Here is a 15,689-nt window from a genome sequence, read left to right as displayed (position 1 = left end):
CAGCATCCATCGTCAATCGGCTCCCTTCTTGCTGCTGCCATCACGAAGGTGGTACTCTAGCATTGGTCCCACGTCACTAGGTTCTGGAAATGTTATCGCTGAACCATTAGAGTGTTGAACCAAAGCAGATACATTCACTCAACTTCACTCTCCCCAAAACTGAACGAATTCCTGAACCCCTGGATTCATTTTCGCTCTCTGTCCAGCTCTTATTCTTGATATTTATTGCTTATTTATTTATTACGAATATTATGTGCTTTTTTTCTTTGATGTATTTTCACACTGTGTTGTCTTTTGCCAGTATTTGTTGAGTGGGGCTTTTCATTGATTCTCTTATTCTTTGTCCTTACAGTGAATGCTCTCAAAAATGAGGCTCAAGATAGTATATGCTGCAAATATGTACTTTGGTAATCAATTTGCTTTAACTTGGACTTTGGGGATGAGAGCGAGAAAGACACCAAACTCTCTGGAGTTTAGGGAAATGAGAGCGATGCTGTTGAAAGGGAAGATACTAAGTTAAAAAACAAATGCGATGCGAGGTATGGCTCCTCTTTTGAATGGTGGTTGGGTGAGTGTTGGTTGATATAATGAGCAAGAGTGACATGAGTCAGTTTACGAAGTTCTCTCCCACAGAGCCCTATCAATCTTTAGGCCCGGTCCTGTTTCCAGTGTGGAAATGACAGTTGTTTCGGCACAATGTGATTCAGCATCATCCCTTGCACGAAAGTTGCCCCTTGGTCTGTCTATGTTACAGCTCTCCTCAGGGTCCTACCACTTGTCATGCAAAGGCCTGCATTATTTCCTCCAAGTGTAACTTGCCAACAATGCAAAAAACTTTCTTATCACAATATGCCAATGGTGGAACCAGTACCGGTCTCCACTGAACACCGGTGGTAAAGTTCTCCAAACTGAAAAAGGACACTTCAGAAACACTCTCTGTGTAACGCTTCACTCACCTGGCACCTTTATCCAACCCTGCCAACCAGCCTAGCATGCTGAATCTTGTCAAAGATTCACATTGTCCATATAAACAACAGGAAGTTAAGCGCACGATTAGAGTTTACCAAGAATGTCCATACTCCAAACTGGTGCCCTCCGCCTCGATATATTCCTTCACTATTCATTGACTGTCTATTTCCTTCCTACCTGCTGGTTTATCACATTTGTTCGTCTTGTACCAATTCTGGCATACTTGACGATATGGAAAAAATGTGATCGAGATACATATCATTTTAAGGAGTAATTAAGTTTGTGAGTGGGAATAGGCTCTGAGACTTGTAAAATGTACTGATTAGTCTTGGACCATAAGACGTAGCTGCAGCGTTAGGCCATTTGGCCCAGCAAGTCTGATCGGCATTCCATCATAGGTAATTTATTATTCCGCTCATCCCCATTCACCTGCCTTCACCCCATAACATAACATTCGGCTCCATTCCGAATCAAGAACTTATCGAACTCCATTTTGAATATACCTAAGGACGTGGCCTCCACAGTGGTGCATTGCAATGAACTTCACGGTGCTAATCTTTGTGTCAGTGATAGGAAGATCTCCGCTTTTATCCCAGCAATGAGCTGCTGACGGAAATGGCTCTAAACTTCTAGTACGGCATTCTTGATGAACGGAATATCCCATCCTGTTCCTCCATTGCAGGCCGCATTGGTCAAATCTCTTCGTTACTCCCCAGGTAGCATGTCCTCTATGTAAACAAAGCCATATTTGTATTTGGTTCGAGGGGTTCCATTCCCAGTTTTGCTAACTGGTTTCTTTCAGCTCCTCGGGTTCCGAATGGCTTTCAACTGTTCCCGTGTTGCATCTCCGCACCCGTGTATCTGCTCTGAGTAAGCTCTTTCTCTTGTTTCACGTGAATTGTTAAGACACGAATATGCTCCCAACAGCAATTTAAATCAGCGAGTTAACTGGAAGGGAGCAGTAAATAGCCGACTAAGCGATAGGCAGTGGCAGAGTGGTAATATTAATATGTTTCTGTGAAGTGTAACTATTTAGTTGCTAAATCAGACTATTGTACTCAACCATTTACTTTTCTGAGGGAAGTGAACTATTCTTCCCAGTTACCAGAACTAGCAAAGCAGATCATATGGTTTGCCACCAAATGCCCTGTTTAATATATTACAGGAATGACCACATCTCATCAATTCGTTGATGATGTAAACCGCTTGCTGGGTTGTCTAGAATGGCGCCGGGCGCTAGCAAAACGCCCCGTCGCGAAACTGCTCTGCAACGCCTGGAATGACATCGGTGTCTCTGTACCGCCACCTCATGGTTACAAACAAAACTTCGCGCACTCAGAGTTATCTTTTCTTAGCATCCGCTCATTTTTTAGAGCATAGAAGATAGAAATTTACATCACATTGCAGACCCTTCGGCCCACAATGTAGTGCCGGCCATGTAACCTACTCTAGAACTGTCTAGAATTCCCCCAGCGCATAGCCTTCTCTTTTACTGAGCTCTATGCATCTATCTAAGAGATTATTAAAAGACCATATTGTTTGATTACTGATTAAGATTTCATCATATGAACACATATTGGGAAGAATTAACAGTGAGGGAAAAGTGCAAGAAGTGTGGGATCAATTTTGGTGTTTGTTAATTTAAACTTAAATTAGAACTTCTTCTGTATCTAAGTTTTATTTGTTTTCCTGTCATGGGATGGCGGTGTAAATGTGCTGTTCTGTATCTTCTCTGTGATATGCTGTGCTGCTTTGTAAAATGAGAAGAGAAAATTGAATTAATAAAAAAAGAACACTCATCCTATTCTCATAAGGTACGCCCTCCATTCCAGGCAATATCCTTGTAAATCTCCCCTGCACTCTCTCCATAGTATCCACATCTTTTCTGTCGTGTGGTGACCAGAACTGAACACAGTATTTCAGGTGGGGTCTGACCAAGGTCTTATATAGATGTAACATTGCCTCACGGATATTGAACTCAATCCCTCAGAAAGTCCTCTCAGATCCTGGACACTGCTAAGAATCTTTCCATTTATATTATATTCTGTCTTGGAATATAAACCACTTCACACTTCTCTGTGTTGAGGTCTGTCTACCACTTCTCAGCCTAGTTCTGCATCCTATCGATGTCCCGCTGTAACCTTTGACCACCCTCCAGACTACCCACAACATCCCCAACCTTTGTGTTGTCAGCAAACATACTAGCCCATTATTCTACTTCTTCATTTAGGTCATTTATAAAAATCACAAAGAGGAGGGTTCCCAGAACAGGTGCCTGCGAAACACCACTGGTCACCGACCTCCATGCAGAATACAAAACAACTACCAACACCCTTTGCCTTCTTTGGGGAAGACAATTCTGGATGCTCAAAGCAACGTCTCCTTGGATCCCGTGCCTCCTTACTCTCTGAAGGAGCCTTGCATGGAGAACCGTATCAAATGCCTTTCTCAAATCCATATACACTTCATCCTCTGCTCTACCTTCATCAATGTGTTTTGTTATATCCTCGTAGAATTCAATCAGGCTCGTAAGACACGATCTGCTCTTGACAAAGCCATGCTGATTATCCGTAATCAGATTATGTCTCTCCAAATGCTCATAAATCCTTTCTCTCAGGACCTTCTTCAACAACTTTCCCAACACTGAAGTCAAACTCATTGGTCTGCACTTTCCTGGTTTATCTCTACTCCCTTTCTTAAACAAGGGAACAACATCTACAACCCTCTAATCCTCCGGTATTTCTCCCATCGCTCTTGATGATGCAAAGACCATTGTATGCGGCTCAGCAATCTTCTCCAACGCTTCCCACAAGAGCCTGAGGTGTATCTCATCCAGTCCCGGTGACGTATCTAGCTTATGCTTTTCGAAAGTTCCTGCACATCCTCTTTCTCAATGTCTCCATGCTCAAGTGTTTCAGTCCGCTGTAAGGCATTCCCACAATTGCTAAGGTCTTTTTCTCTGATGAATAATGAAGCACGGTATCCATTAAGTACTTCCACTGCCTCTCTGACTCCATGCATACGTTTCTACTATCGCACCTCATTGGTCCCTTTCTCATACAGCTCATCCTCTTGTTCTTCACATGAATGCCTTTGGATTTTCCTTCATCCTGTCCAAGGCCTTCTGATGGCCCCTTCTGGCTCTCCTAATTCCACTCTTAGGCTTTTTCCTAGAAACCTTGTTAGTTTCTAGAGCTCTAATAGTACCTAGTTTCTTGAGCCATTCGTAAGCTTTCCTTTTCTGCTTAACTAAGTTTTCTACATCCTTTGTACACCATGATTCTTTACCATCCTTTCCCTGCCTCAATGGAAATAACTATGCAGAGTTCCATGCAAATATTCACCGAACATTTGCCACCTTTCCGCCGTGCATATCCCTCAGAACACCTGCTCCCAAATTATGCTCAGAAGTTTCTGCCTAACAGCATTATATTTTCCCCGTTACACTTTGACAGAGAGCTATGCAAAACGTTGTCATTTTTAAATTCGCCTTCATCATTCCACAAATGAATTGTTTATTGGAAGTACTGGATCATATTCATGGAATAATTCAATGCTCGGAAAGTCAACAGTCTTTTCTGCAGCTCATAAAGACTTTGAACATCATAAACCTTTCCGTAAGAGAATTTCATAAGTGTACACATGCGTTAATTTTCTGTCGTTACCCTTTTAATCGTTTTAGAAATTACGTTCAATAAATATTTAACCCCAACAAACTTATAGCTATCCACTTGATGCCACATTTTTTCTCTGATTATCCATTGATATAATTCTTTAGGAATACTTTTCATTTCCTGATCAATGCTTTTGCCTCGCTTTCTACCGTCAGCCATCCTTGCACGATCTCACTAACTCAAGTGTAGATGCCGGCCACGAATTTATGGCTGTTATACTTGGCGTAAGGACGCTTGGAGTATCCCTAATCGGATGGACCCTGTAGCCGTCCAAGATTGGGTACACACTGATGGAACAAGAAATGGTGGCAAAAATAGAATGCAACTATGCACTGTTAACAGCCAGAATCCACCGGTTTACATCCCAATTCCAACTCCAAACCCTACTAACCGAATTTATCCTGAGGCACCGCATTTTCATCGCTTTTCTGCGATAATAATGATCCTTTTCTTTGCCATCAATGGCGACTTATGTTATCTTAAAAAGAACTTCGGGTACTCTGATCCAATGTTTAAAACACATACGGAAATACTGGGAATATTTTCCATTGTTTTATTCATGATGTCGTGTTCTTGGCGTGTGTATAGCGGGTTTGGGGGCAGTTGGGTGGTTGGTAGAAAGTGTCGGGTTTAGATGTCGGTGAGTTTGGATGTCGGATTACCAGCAGTGGCAGAGTTTCAGTGAAACTAGACCGAGGCTCATTGAGTTAAACCGCTGGCGGGATGTGGGGATCGTAGCTCTAATGCCCCTAATTACCCCCAGTGCTTCGACTAAGGACGATGAAATGTGATCTCATCACGTTGTGGGTCACGGCTATAAAGCTCATGCAATGGAAAACGGAGCTGACCCGAGAGGATGATTCGTCTCCCGTGTTCAGCTCGAGCCTTCGCACGGTGCCGAGACAGCATCAACTTTCCAGGGATCGAGAACTTTTCCAGCATTGGGGAATGACGGGGACTTTTATGGGAAAAGTTGGAAAGCAAGATCCACAGTCACTCCCCCCCTTGTCTTTCTCCCCGGACCTCCTGTCCCATGATCCTCTCATACCCCCTTTGCCAATCACCTGCCCAACTCTTGGCTCCATCCCTCCCCCTCCCCCTCCTGTTTTCTTCTATCATTTTGGATCTCCCCTCTTTCAAATCTCTTACTAACTCTTCCGTCAGTTAGTCCTGACGAAGGGTCTCGGCCTGAAACGTCGACTGTACCCCTTCCTACAGATGCTGCCTGGCCTGCTGCGTTCACCAGCAACTTTGATGCGTCTTGCTTGAATTTCCAGCATCTGCAGAATTCCTGTTGTTTCCAGAGTCACTTAATTGTTTTATCCAGGATCGTCCTAGGACCGAAGAAATATCCCACATAACTTTCCCAAACCGCGCAGTAATAGCCCGCGGAGTCGTGGGGCTCCAGGATACTAATGGTCATGATGTAACAGTTGGAGAGGTGCCTCTCGACGGTTGCAAACGGTCAGTGATTCTAGTTCCATTCAGTATGGAATCATCTAGACTGTGCCTTCGTACCCACTGCGGCTTTTCCCCGAGACGCTGTCGGTACCACTACGTGTAGTGTTTATCAAAAGTTGGGTTGCGTATCTGACAATCTAAGCAGACGATTAGTCCCGCGGATGCGGGTCCAGATATCGATGTCTGATTGAGGACGGGGTCTTCCAGTATTCATACAATAAAATATAGTAAAACCACTGGTTGACCTGGGTGTGGCAACAGAAGTTAAACACGAGCAGAATACAAACAAAAATAGAGAACTTAACGAATTTCCGTGCAGATGATATGCCTTAGGGCCAACCGGACTCTCAGCTGGTATATGGACCAGCAGAGATCACAGAAGATGCAGCGCTGGGGACATTGCTCCAGACAGGTGGAAAAAGTGAGCGCCGAAATTTCTGACCGAACCGCACGCTGTTCTGCAAGCACTATGAGCTGCATCGGTTCCAGTGATTGTAAACCGGAGCCTCCGGTCCTGTTTATTAACCGGGATTTTAATGAGTGTGAAGCGCCAGAGAAAGGATGGGGGCGCAGATTAACTGCTCTCCTTTAAAATATACCAAAGGAAAATTAAATGACGGTTTAAATCTTATCCTTCCATTTGTAAAAGATTCAGTTTCAGTTGTGTCGCAGATCCAGGATTCTGGATGTTTGATAAGCATCCACAGCAAAGTGATTTGAGACAGAGGATTGATAGTTGCTTTCAGGAAAAACATCAGGCTTTTAAGATCCTTGTCCATAGTTTCAGTTGCCCCTGCGTCCAGCAAATAAATTTATCCAATTTCCACATTCTCTCTCAACTGTCACCAAACTTAACTCATTCAGGTCGGGGGGTGGGGAGCGGGGTGTGGGGGAAGCGAGGGGCAGGCTGGGGTTAGAAAACCATGCCGAGATCATGCCGATTTTTTACTTGTTTAACATAAGTTTTAAAATAAAGTGTATCGTGAAACTCTCCCGAAAATCGATAGATTCTAAAGCAGATGGAACGGAGGCCTGGGTCGAACCCAACAAATTGAGTTCATTTTTTGAGCAAAGGTCGACATATTTTGAGGTTAATCGTTGCAACCCCAGTACAGCAACTGCGGAGATTAGGGTTCAGATTAACCGCCAGGGAACAAATGCCACGCCAGAAAATACGCAATGCACGCTTTCCAGAATCAGCAGCCATGCTAATGTGTGGTCATTCACCACTGAAAGCACAGTTTAACATTGCAGGAGAGTTAGTCTGCGCGTTTTGGGTCTAAGGTTGATTGCCTAGCGTTTGGTTCCGTTGAGGGCATGTATAACTGTTTTCCCTCACGGTAAACAGTTCTGGCTTGACATTTGGTGCAGCCATAAACATTAAAAACTATGTGACTTTCAAGATTCAAGGCGCAATATTGTTTATCTTAATTCTTCAGTACACGATTGGAAAGGAGAACGAAATAGTTGTTACTCCAGATCTGATGCAGTATTAAAACACACACAACACACATAAAGAATATAATAAAACGCCATAAATATAAATAAAAAAACATTACAATGAACACGATCGACAAGTAATTGTTATACACATGGACTGTTATCTGCAGAAAATGACACTAGGTAATCTGTATGCAGTGATGGTGGGGCGAGTGGTGTTGGGGATGGGACAGTTAACGGGTGGTAACTGATGGCTTTGAGGAAGTAATTGTTTTGGACATCGTCTTTGTCCTTTATGTCATTGGCACATTACTCTATCCTTCTTAAGCTTGCACTAAGAAGGACATTTAAAAATCGCCAAGTAGCGACACCAGGAAACAGCCCATTATGAGGAACTGCAATCATATGCTCCAGAGGAGACACTAACATGAACAGTTCTGCTTGGTTTCATTGTGACCCACTCGACTCACGGGGCATGAGAAGGCTAGTGGTTTCAAAGTGGGGTCGATTAGTTAGTGAAGTTACCGCCATCTATAGTGGATGCACCAGACCAGCGGTGATGGTCCTGTCCTCCCTTTGGCCCTGTTCGAAGACCAGTTGGATAACATATTTAGGTGCGAGCTTATAGACGTCACGCTCAGCGGGCCCTGTGTGAAACATCACCCCTCGGTTCTACTGTACAAGTTTACTTCACCATCACCAGCATTCAACCGCTTACCCTTTCCAGACTAATGTGGAATGTTGCACTTTAGGGGAACAGACCAGTGTTCCACATATACAGTGAGCGTTTGGGTACTACAGAGTGCGGTAACACAGAGGGATCTGGGATCAATGTGTGGAGTACAGGAGTTGCGATGCTATGTTGTAGTTGTATAACACTTTGGTGAATACATTTGGAATATTCTGCCCAATACAGCCACCCACCTAGAGGAAATATATCAATAAAATTGAAAAAGTGCAGAGAAAATTCACAAGGATGCTCCCACGGCCAAGGACCTGAATTATAGAGAAAATTGGACACGATAGGCCTTTATTCTCTAGAGCGAAGGAGAATGAAGGGAGATTTGATAGAGATATACAAAATTATGGGATGCCATTGTTCTGATTCTCGTTTTGGGCTGGCACATAAATACCTCTCAAACCAAAGATTCCCGGATAGACTGTTCCGCGCCCCTTTCTTCTGAAGCCTCGCCTGCATCTCCGTCAAGTTCAACCGCCGAAGTGAGACCGGAGCATTGCCACGCCAAGAGAAGGAACTATCTATCATTGAGTTTAGAACTACTTCTTCGTTCCCCGTGTTTAGTGTCCGTGTCAAAGAAAGGTCCCGGTCCTAGGTTCTGTTCCCAAGGAGGGGTCCTGAATCTGTGTAAAGCCCCGGCCTTGAGTCCTGTTCCCAAGAAGGAGTTCCGGCTCTGTGTTCTGTGTTCCTGCGTTCCGAGTTCCAGGCGCCCTGTTCCAGTCCTGTCCAAGTCAAGGCTTCATGTTCTCGTCCGTCCATGTGCCTCGTCCAGTCCAGGAGTCCCTCGGCAGTTTATTTCGGCAGCTCCCTCGGCTAGTGTCCTCGGTAGTCATCCTGGCCTTGCGTGCTAGAAAGCATCCCGGCCCTGCGTCCAAGAAATGCTCCCGGCCCTGCGTCCAAGAAATGGTCCTGGCCCTGCGTCCTAGAAAGTGTCCTGGCCCTGCGTCTTAGAAAGTGTTCCGGCTCTGCGCTCCGAGGAGGAGTCCCGGCACCGTACCCAGGAGCCTAACCAAGCCGAATATAAGAGCCGAGCCAAAGCTAGTCCAAGAGCCACGTGCTGCCCTGGAGTACCTCGTCCAGTCCACGTCCAAGGCTCTGAGAGTTCAGCCCACGTCCAATGCTCTGTGTTCCTGTGTTCCAAGACCAAGTCCAGGCGCCGTGTTCCAGCATTGTCCAAATCTGAGCCTCGTGTCCTCATCTAGTTCCGGTGCCTCGCTTCGCTCGGTGCTGGAGATTCTTCGTCCTGTGCTGGAGTACCTCGCCCTGTCCTGTAGCCGCGTCCTGTCCTTGCCAAGATCCTATTCCCGAGTCCTAGCCTAGACCGGGATTCCGGTTCCCAGTCAAGACGCAGTTTCCCAGTCCCAACAAAGACCCAGGTTTCGGGTCCTTGTCCAGGCTCTTGTTCCGGAGTTCCGTGTTCCTAGCCCAGGCTCCTCGTTCCTAGTTCCACGTCCGGGTCATGTGTTTCTCGTCCAAGTCCCAGCCAGGCCCTGAATCCTAGTCCCGTCCAGGGCCTGTGTCAATGTCCAGCGTCGTTTCTTCCTTACTCACCTTGGTACCTCGATAAACCTAGTCCGTTTCCTAGTACTTCAGTGTCTGTGTCTTCCTTTTGGGCCCGCTTCCAGCGCCCCCCGAATAACACGGGCAAATACAAGCAGGGTAAATACATGCAGACTTTATCCACTGAGGTTAGACGAGACTACAACTAGAGGTCACGGTTTAATGGTGAAAGGTGAAATGTCTAAGGGGAGCCATAGGGGAAACTCCTTAGTCAGACGGTAATGAGAGCGTGAACGATCTGCCATCGGAAATGGCGGATGCAGTTTCGATTGCAATATTTAAACGAAGTTTGGATAAGCGTATTAATGGATGGGGTATGGAGGGCTATGGTCCGGATTCTGGTCGGTGAGACCAGACACATTAATGGCAACATTCAGTAGGGCTATATATGCTGTAGGGCTTGTTTGTGTGCTGTAGCGTCATGTGACTGTGACTCTATCTCTGTGCTCTTGGTTGAGTATAACGATAATGAGAAGGTATCTCTTCCAAATAAATGCGCTCATAGCTCCAAAGTCAGCACCCTCCATATTCTTCAGATCTTTCATTCACGAACCAGGGCCTCCCTCTTTTTCCATCTAATCAGGCCTCCTTCTCAATTACCAACTATTCATCACCAAATTTAATCGGTCCAATTTTGGCTGAAGTGCCTTCAGCCGACAAGGCCGTCGTCCCTAAAATTCCATAAACTCCTCGCTGTCTTCCCATAGCACCCTCTGTCCTTCTGAAGCAGCGGTCCCCAACCACCGGGCCGCGAGGAAATTATATGATTTGGCGATAGGAGTCAGCTGCACCTTTCCTCATTCCTTGTCATGCCCACCGTTGAGCCATTACGCATGCGAGGTCATTACCCGCGCGTCATCTATGCCAGCGCGGAAGAAGATCAACTCCTCCAGCTTGCAAATGACGGCGGGCTGAAAAGTATGTTTGACATAGCATCTCTGCCGGCATTCTGAGTCAAAGTCAAGGCTAAATATCCTGAGATAGCCACGAAAGCACTGAAAACGTTGCTTCCATTTCCAACATATTTCTGCAATGAATGCAACGAAAATCAAATTGCGGAATCTACTGGACATAAGGAACCCCCTTCGAGTATCGCTGTCTCCCGTCACCCTTCGATGGGACCGTCTTGTTGCAGGGAAACAAGCCCAGGGCTCCCACTGATTCAGCGATATTGGTGCGTTGCAATGATTTTATATGTTCATACGGGGGAAATATGTGCTGTGTGTTTAATATCCAAACGTTACTTAAAATGTTATGATGCTATTGACTTAATTATATAGCCATATAACAATTACAGCACGGAAACAGGCGATCTATGCCCTTCTAGTCCGTGCCGAACGTTACTCTCACCTAGTCCCACGGGGCTGCACCCAGCCCATAACCCTCCATTCCTTTCCTGTCCATATACCGATCCAATTTTTCTTTAAATGATAACATCGAACCTGCCTCTACCACTACTACTGGAATTTTGTTCAACACTTACTTCAAGCTCCCCTGTCCTCTCCTGCTAATTGACTTATCACTATATTCATGCGAGGAAAATATGCGCGGTGTGTTTAATATTAAATTCGTTAGATAAACCCTTTTATAAACGAAATTGAGTGTATTAGCCACTTATCACCTATATTCCGGTCGTGATTAACACCCCACCCCCCCGCCCGCTCCGCCAACAGAATCGTCAGAAATGATTTGCAGAGAAAATCGGCACGTACATGCATGCGCACTGGTACCCCCAAGGCTTCATGGTGATTGTAGTCTCTCGGGGTAAACAACGTATTTGACTGCTACTCTTGTCCGTTGGCAACTCTACCCGCCCGCCCCTCCGGTCAGCCGGTCCGCAAGAATATTGTCAATATGAAACCGGTCCGCAGTGCAATAAAGGTTGGGGACCCCTGCCTTATAGTCTTAGGTTTGCTAGGATATTCGTTGGTTTGCTAACGTCCCAGTCAGTATCAATTTGTATTTATTCATTTTTAAGGATCTTCTTATCTCCAGCAAGATCGTCATTGGCTTCCCAACGGTTAGAGCCCTTTGAGGAGCTGGGGTTTAGCCTCTTCTTAACTCTCGGGTATCCGTGATGTTCTCACAATGCTGTTGGGAGCGGCTTCTAGGAATCTGACTCAGCCATAAGGAAAAAAAGGAGTTCGGTGAACCGGGGAAATGATTGGAAGAGGCAAGGTGACTGCGACGCAGAGCGGAGAAATGGCCTCAGGCTTATGGCCTCATTCTATTTCGTTCTTTAGGTCGATCTTCACTTGACTTTGCCAGGGGTTTCTAATCGAACATTATGGCTTATGGATGAAGGGTCAAATTTGTTCGGTATATACATTTACATGTACAATGAATTTTCTGTGGTGTGCTAGTCAGGGCATGGTATACAACAGAAGTCAAAAACGTTCAGCAACTACACAAATAAAAAAATCTATAAATAATTAATAAGAACATCCACTGATAGTATCCTTTGGTGCTAAAACATCACAGGTGTGCATGGTAGCACCCAACACGACACTAATCTAGCATAATGCTAGATCAGTTCGATGTTATTTCACTTTCTGTTTAGAATTAGAGTTGATCTTATTAAATCATTAAGTTACAACCAAATCAAAGGCAGATCAAGATGTTCTTGGAAACAATAATTTCACCAAGCAACAATTCTCTTTTTCTAGGCTGGTGTCTTCCCACAACAATCTTCTTTAGAATCTTTGTTATCCTCCTTTTTATTTGAATCTGCAAGCAGCGTAGATCAGCTTAGATTCCAAACATATACACATACAATAGCTATTAACGGTTACGGCGGTCCCTATTTCGAGGCTCTGTCTGATCATTGCAGCTAACGAGTTTGGAAGGGTGAACCCAGGAAACCGTACTGGCGGGGAATGGGCGAATTGGGCTGAAATTCTAGAAGATGGGGATCTGAGGGAAGGGATGTTTCAAGTCCTGGAAAACGTGTTTCCTTCAGAGGCGTCTTTGTGTATGTTCCTAATGGTATTGGTCTTGTAATTTTTTTTAAGCTGCTAAATCCTGAGATCCGAGCAATATTGTTGAACGATATTAGAAGCCCTGGTTATACGACCGCCAACGGTAGGCAGACAATCACCTAATCGCATTGTTAATGGCTGGGGTCAACCATCTGCTAAAGACACTGCCCAGAGAAAGGTAATGCAAATCAATTTTATGATTTTTTTTTACTATTGAGCCTGCATTGCTATCATATTTACTTTTTCTCAGCTCAGACTGGTAACATCTGAGGTACTGGCATGGCGGAGTACAATAATTTCTCAAATTCTAGGAGCTTTAGGACTGTTCTGGTTGTGTGTTGTATTGTGGCTTTCTGTATAGGAAAGTCATGACGCACCTGATAGCCTTTGGTGAACATGAAATAATGAGAAACTATTAGCGTAGACAGACTGCTGGTATATTGGGAATTACTGCCATATTTGGGATTGCTGACATTTAAGATATTTCTGAAGCTAATTATAAATTGGCCAGACCAAATAATACTTCACGTTCATGCTGTTTCATAACACGGGGACCGATCGTCAATTGGCGACGCGCCAAGGACAGGGCAGTACGGTTTAGGTATGTACGCTGCTTGAACTCCAATAAGAGATTCACAAACTTGATGTTTAGGATTGGGTACAAATGAACGATGGGCATGAACATGGTCAGCATGTAATTATCAAACGGAAGCCATATTTTACTAATCTGCTCTGAAGTTATTTCTCAGACTCGCAGAGTAAGGTCGGCGCAGTCGTGACCCTGTTAAACAATGGTAGATCATGATTTGTGATATCTTAAATTACCATTGTTCGGAGTACATCTCAGTTCCGAGTGCCGATCGTAAACGCCTGTCTCGAGTTCGCTGCATCCTCTTTTGCCCACAAATGAGAATCTGGTTGGTTTCTATCTTGGCGGATTCCCAAGATATGGACAGAACCTGTGCTCACACAAAAAACATCTGAGCAAATCATCTTGTGACACTCTAGGGTTGACAGGATTTCCACGGGTCCATTTATTATGTGATTAAAACGTTGGACTAATATTGATGCCGCGATTCAAGCATATTCTAAGCCTTAAAGTGAAGACCCGAGGCTTCTTGCACAGCTTGCGTAAATCTCACCTTAAGAGATTCCCTCAGTGTTATCATTTTGATTTTTCCTTTGTCCAAATTAAATATATTGCAATATGATAACAAATGGGGGTTGTATTAATCAATGTTCAATTTCGATGTCATTCCACGAAGGGTTACAACTTAGTCTGCCGCACAATCATTTACTTGTATATTGTTTTTTATAGGATTGCATTCAACTTTATGGTGTTTCGTTTATTTTCACTGTGTTCTTATGGTTATTCTGTTGTTTATGCTGTGTCAGACCCGGAGTATATATATATTTTTTTCGATTTCTCTATTCGTATATGGAAGAATAACAATAAACAGTCTTGAATCTTGAATTTAGAGAGCCGTAGAAACTGCCGTCTGGATAAGACCCGAAACACTTGGAGAAGTGCTGCCGCCGCATCTGACCAAGATGTTTTTGGACTTAGAGGGAATACAGCATGTTGTCAGACAATAAACCATCAAACCGCCTGACATAAGAGAAGAATTAGGCAATTTGGCACACCGCGTCTGTTCTGTCATTCCATCATGGGCAATAAATTATCTCTCTCAACTGTATTCTCCTGCCTTCTCCCCGTAACCTTTGAGATCCTTACTAATACCAAACCCATAAAACTCCACTTTGAATATCCTCAAACACCTTACCTCTGCAGCTGTCCGTGGCGATGAATTTTACAGTTTCATCTCCCTCTGGCAGAAGGAGTACCTCCTCATCCCTGGTCTAAAGGGACGTCCCTCTATTCTGGGGTCGCGCCTTTGGTCTTAATCTTCTCTAATATCGGAAACGTACCATCCACGTTCACTCTACCTAGACATTTTATTATTCAATATCTTTCACTAAGATCACTCCTCATCCTCCTAAATTCCAGCCACCCAACGGTACTCATACGTTAACCTTTTAATTCCCGGAATCATTCTCGTCAATTCTCTCTGGATCCTCTCCAATGCCAGCACATCCTTTCCTAGATAAGGGGTCCAAAACAGCTCACATTTCTCCAAGAGCAGTCTGACCAAATAATATCTGAGTTACTTTTACGAGACACATTTCTCAAACTGGCTTTAAGCTTTCTGTGTGTTCTTCCGTTGCCGCTTCCCCTTAATTTTATTTGGGAATAATAAGAATTTCGAAGAGGACGAATAATTTAATTGATTTTCAACATATTGCTGCAGGTTAGAAAGAGACTGCTATCGGTAGTCTCGAACAGGACAAGGCAAAGCTTGTATTTTAGGAGTGTCTTCATGGAACTCTTTGTATAAGAGGCTGGAAGAAATGTGAAATTCTCTGTGCAAAGCGGCAAAGATTGTCGGATTAATTGTTTATTTAACATCTGAGGCTGAAAGATTTCTTATCAACCAAAAACATTGAGGGATGCAGGGGACAGGTGATCGGTCCGAATGCCCTCCTCAAGCCCATGATGTAACTTTTTTCTGCCTGGAGAGAATTGCTGAACCCCTTTGGGTATCTCCATACCTCCATCTTTTGGTGCATGAACGATACTCATGTCCCACTAGCACCACACCGAGCTTTTGCTGAAGGGAAAAAAAAACATCGCCAGTCATTTTGGGAATCTTTGATGAAGTGAAGAATCATTAAGTGTGAATCTGATGGAATTTATTTCACTTTTAGGTATTATATTTGTAACAATATTATTTTATGTTGTGTGTGAGTTATACGTACAGTCACGAACGGGAGAAGATCTGTAGATGCTGGAAATCAGAGTAATATACA

The sequence above is a fragment of the Mobula birostris genome, chromosome 2 (assembly GCF_030028105.1).
Source record: "Mobula birostris isolate sMobBir1 chromosome 2, sMobBir1.hap1, whole genome shotgun sequence".
Lineage (NCBI taxonomy): Eukaryota > Metazoa > Chordata > Chondrichthyes > Myliobatiformes > Myliobatidae > Mobula > Mobula birostris.
This window is presented reverse-complemented; position numbering follows the sequence as displayed.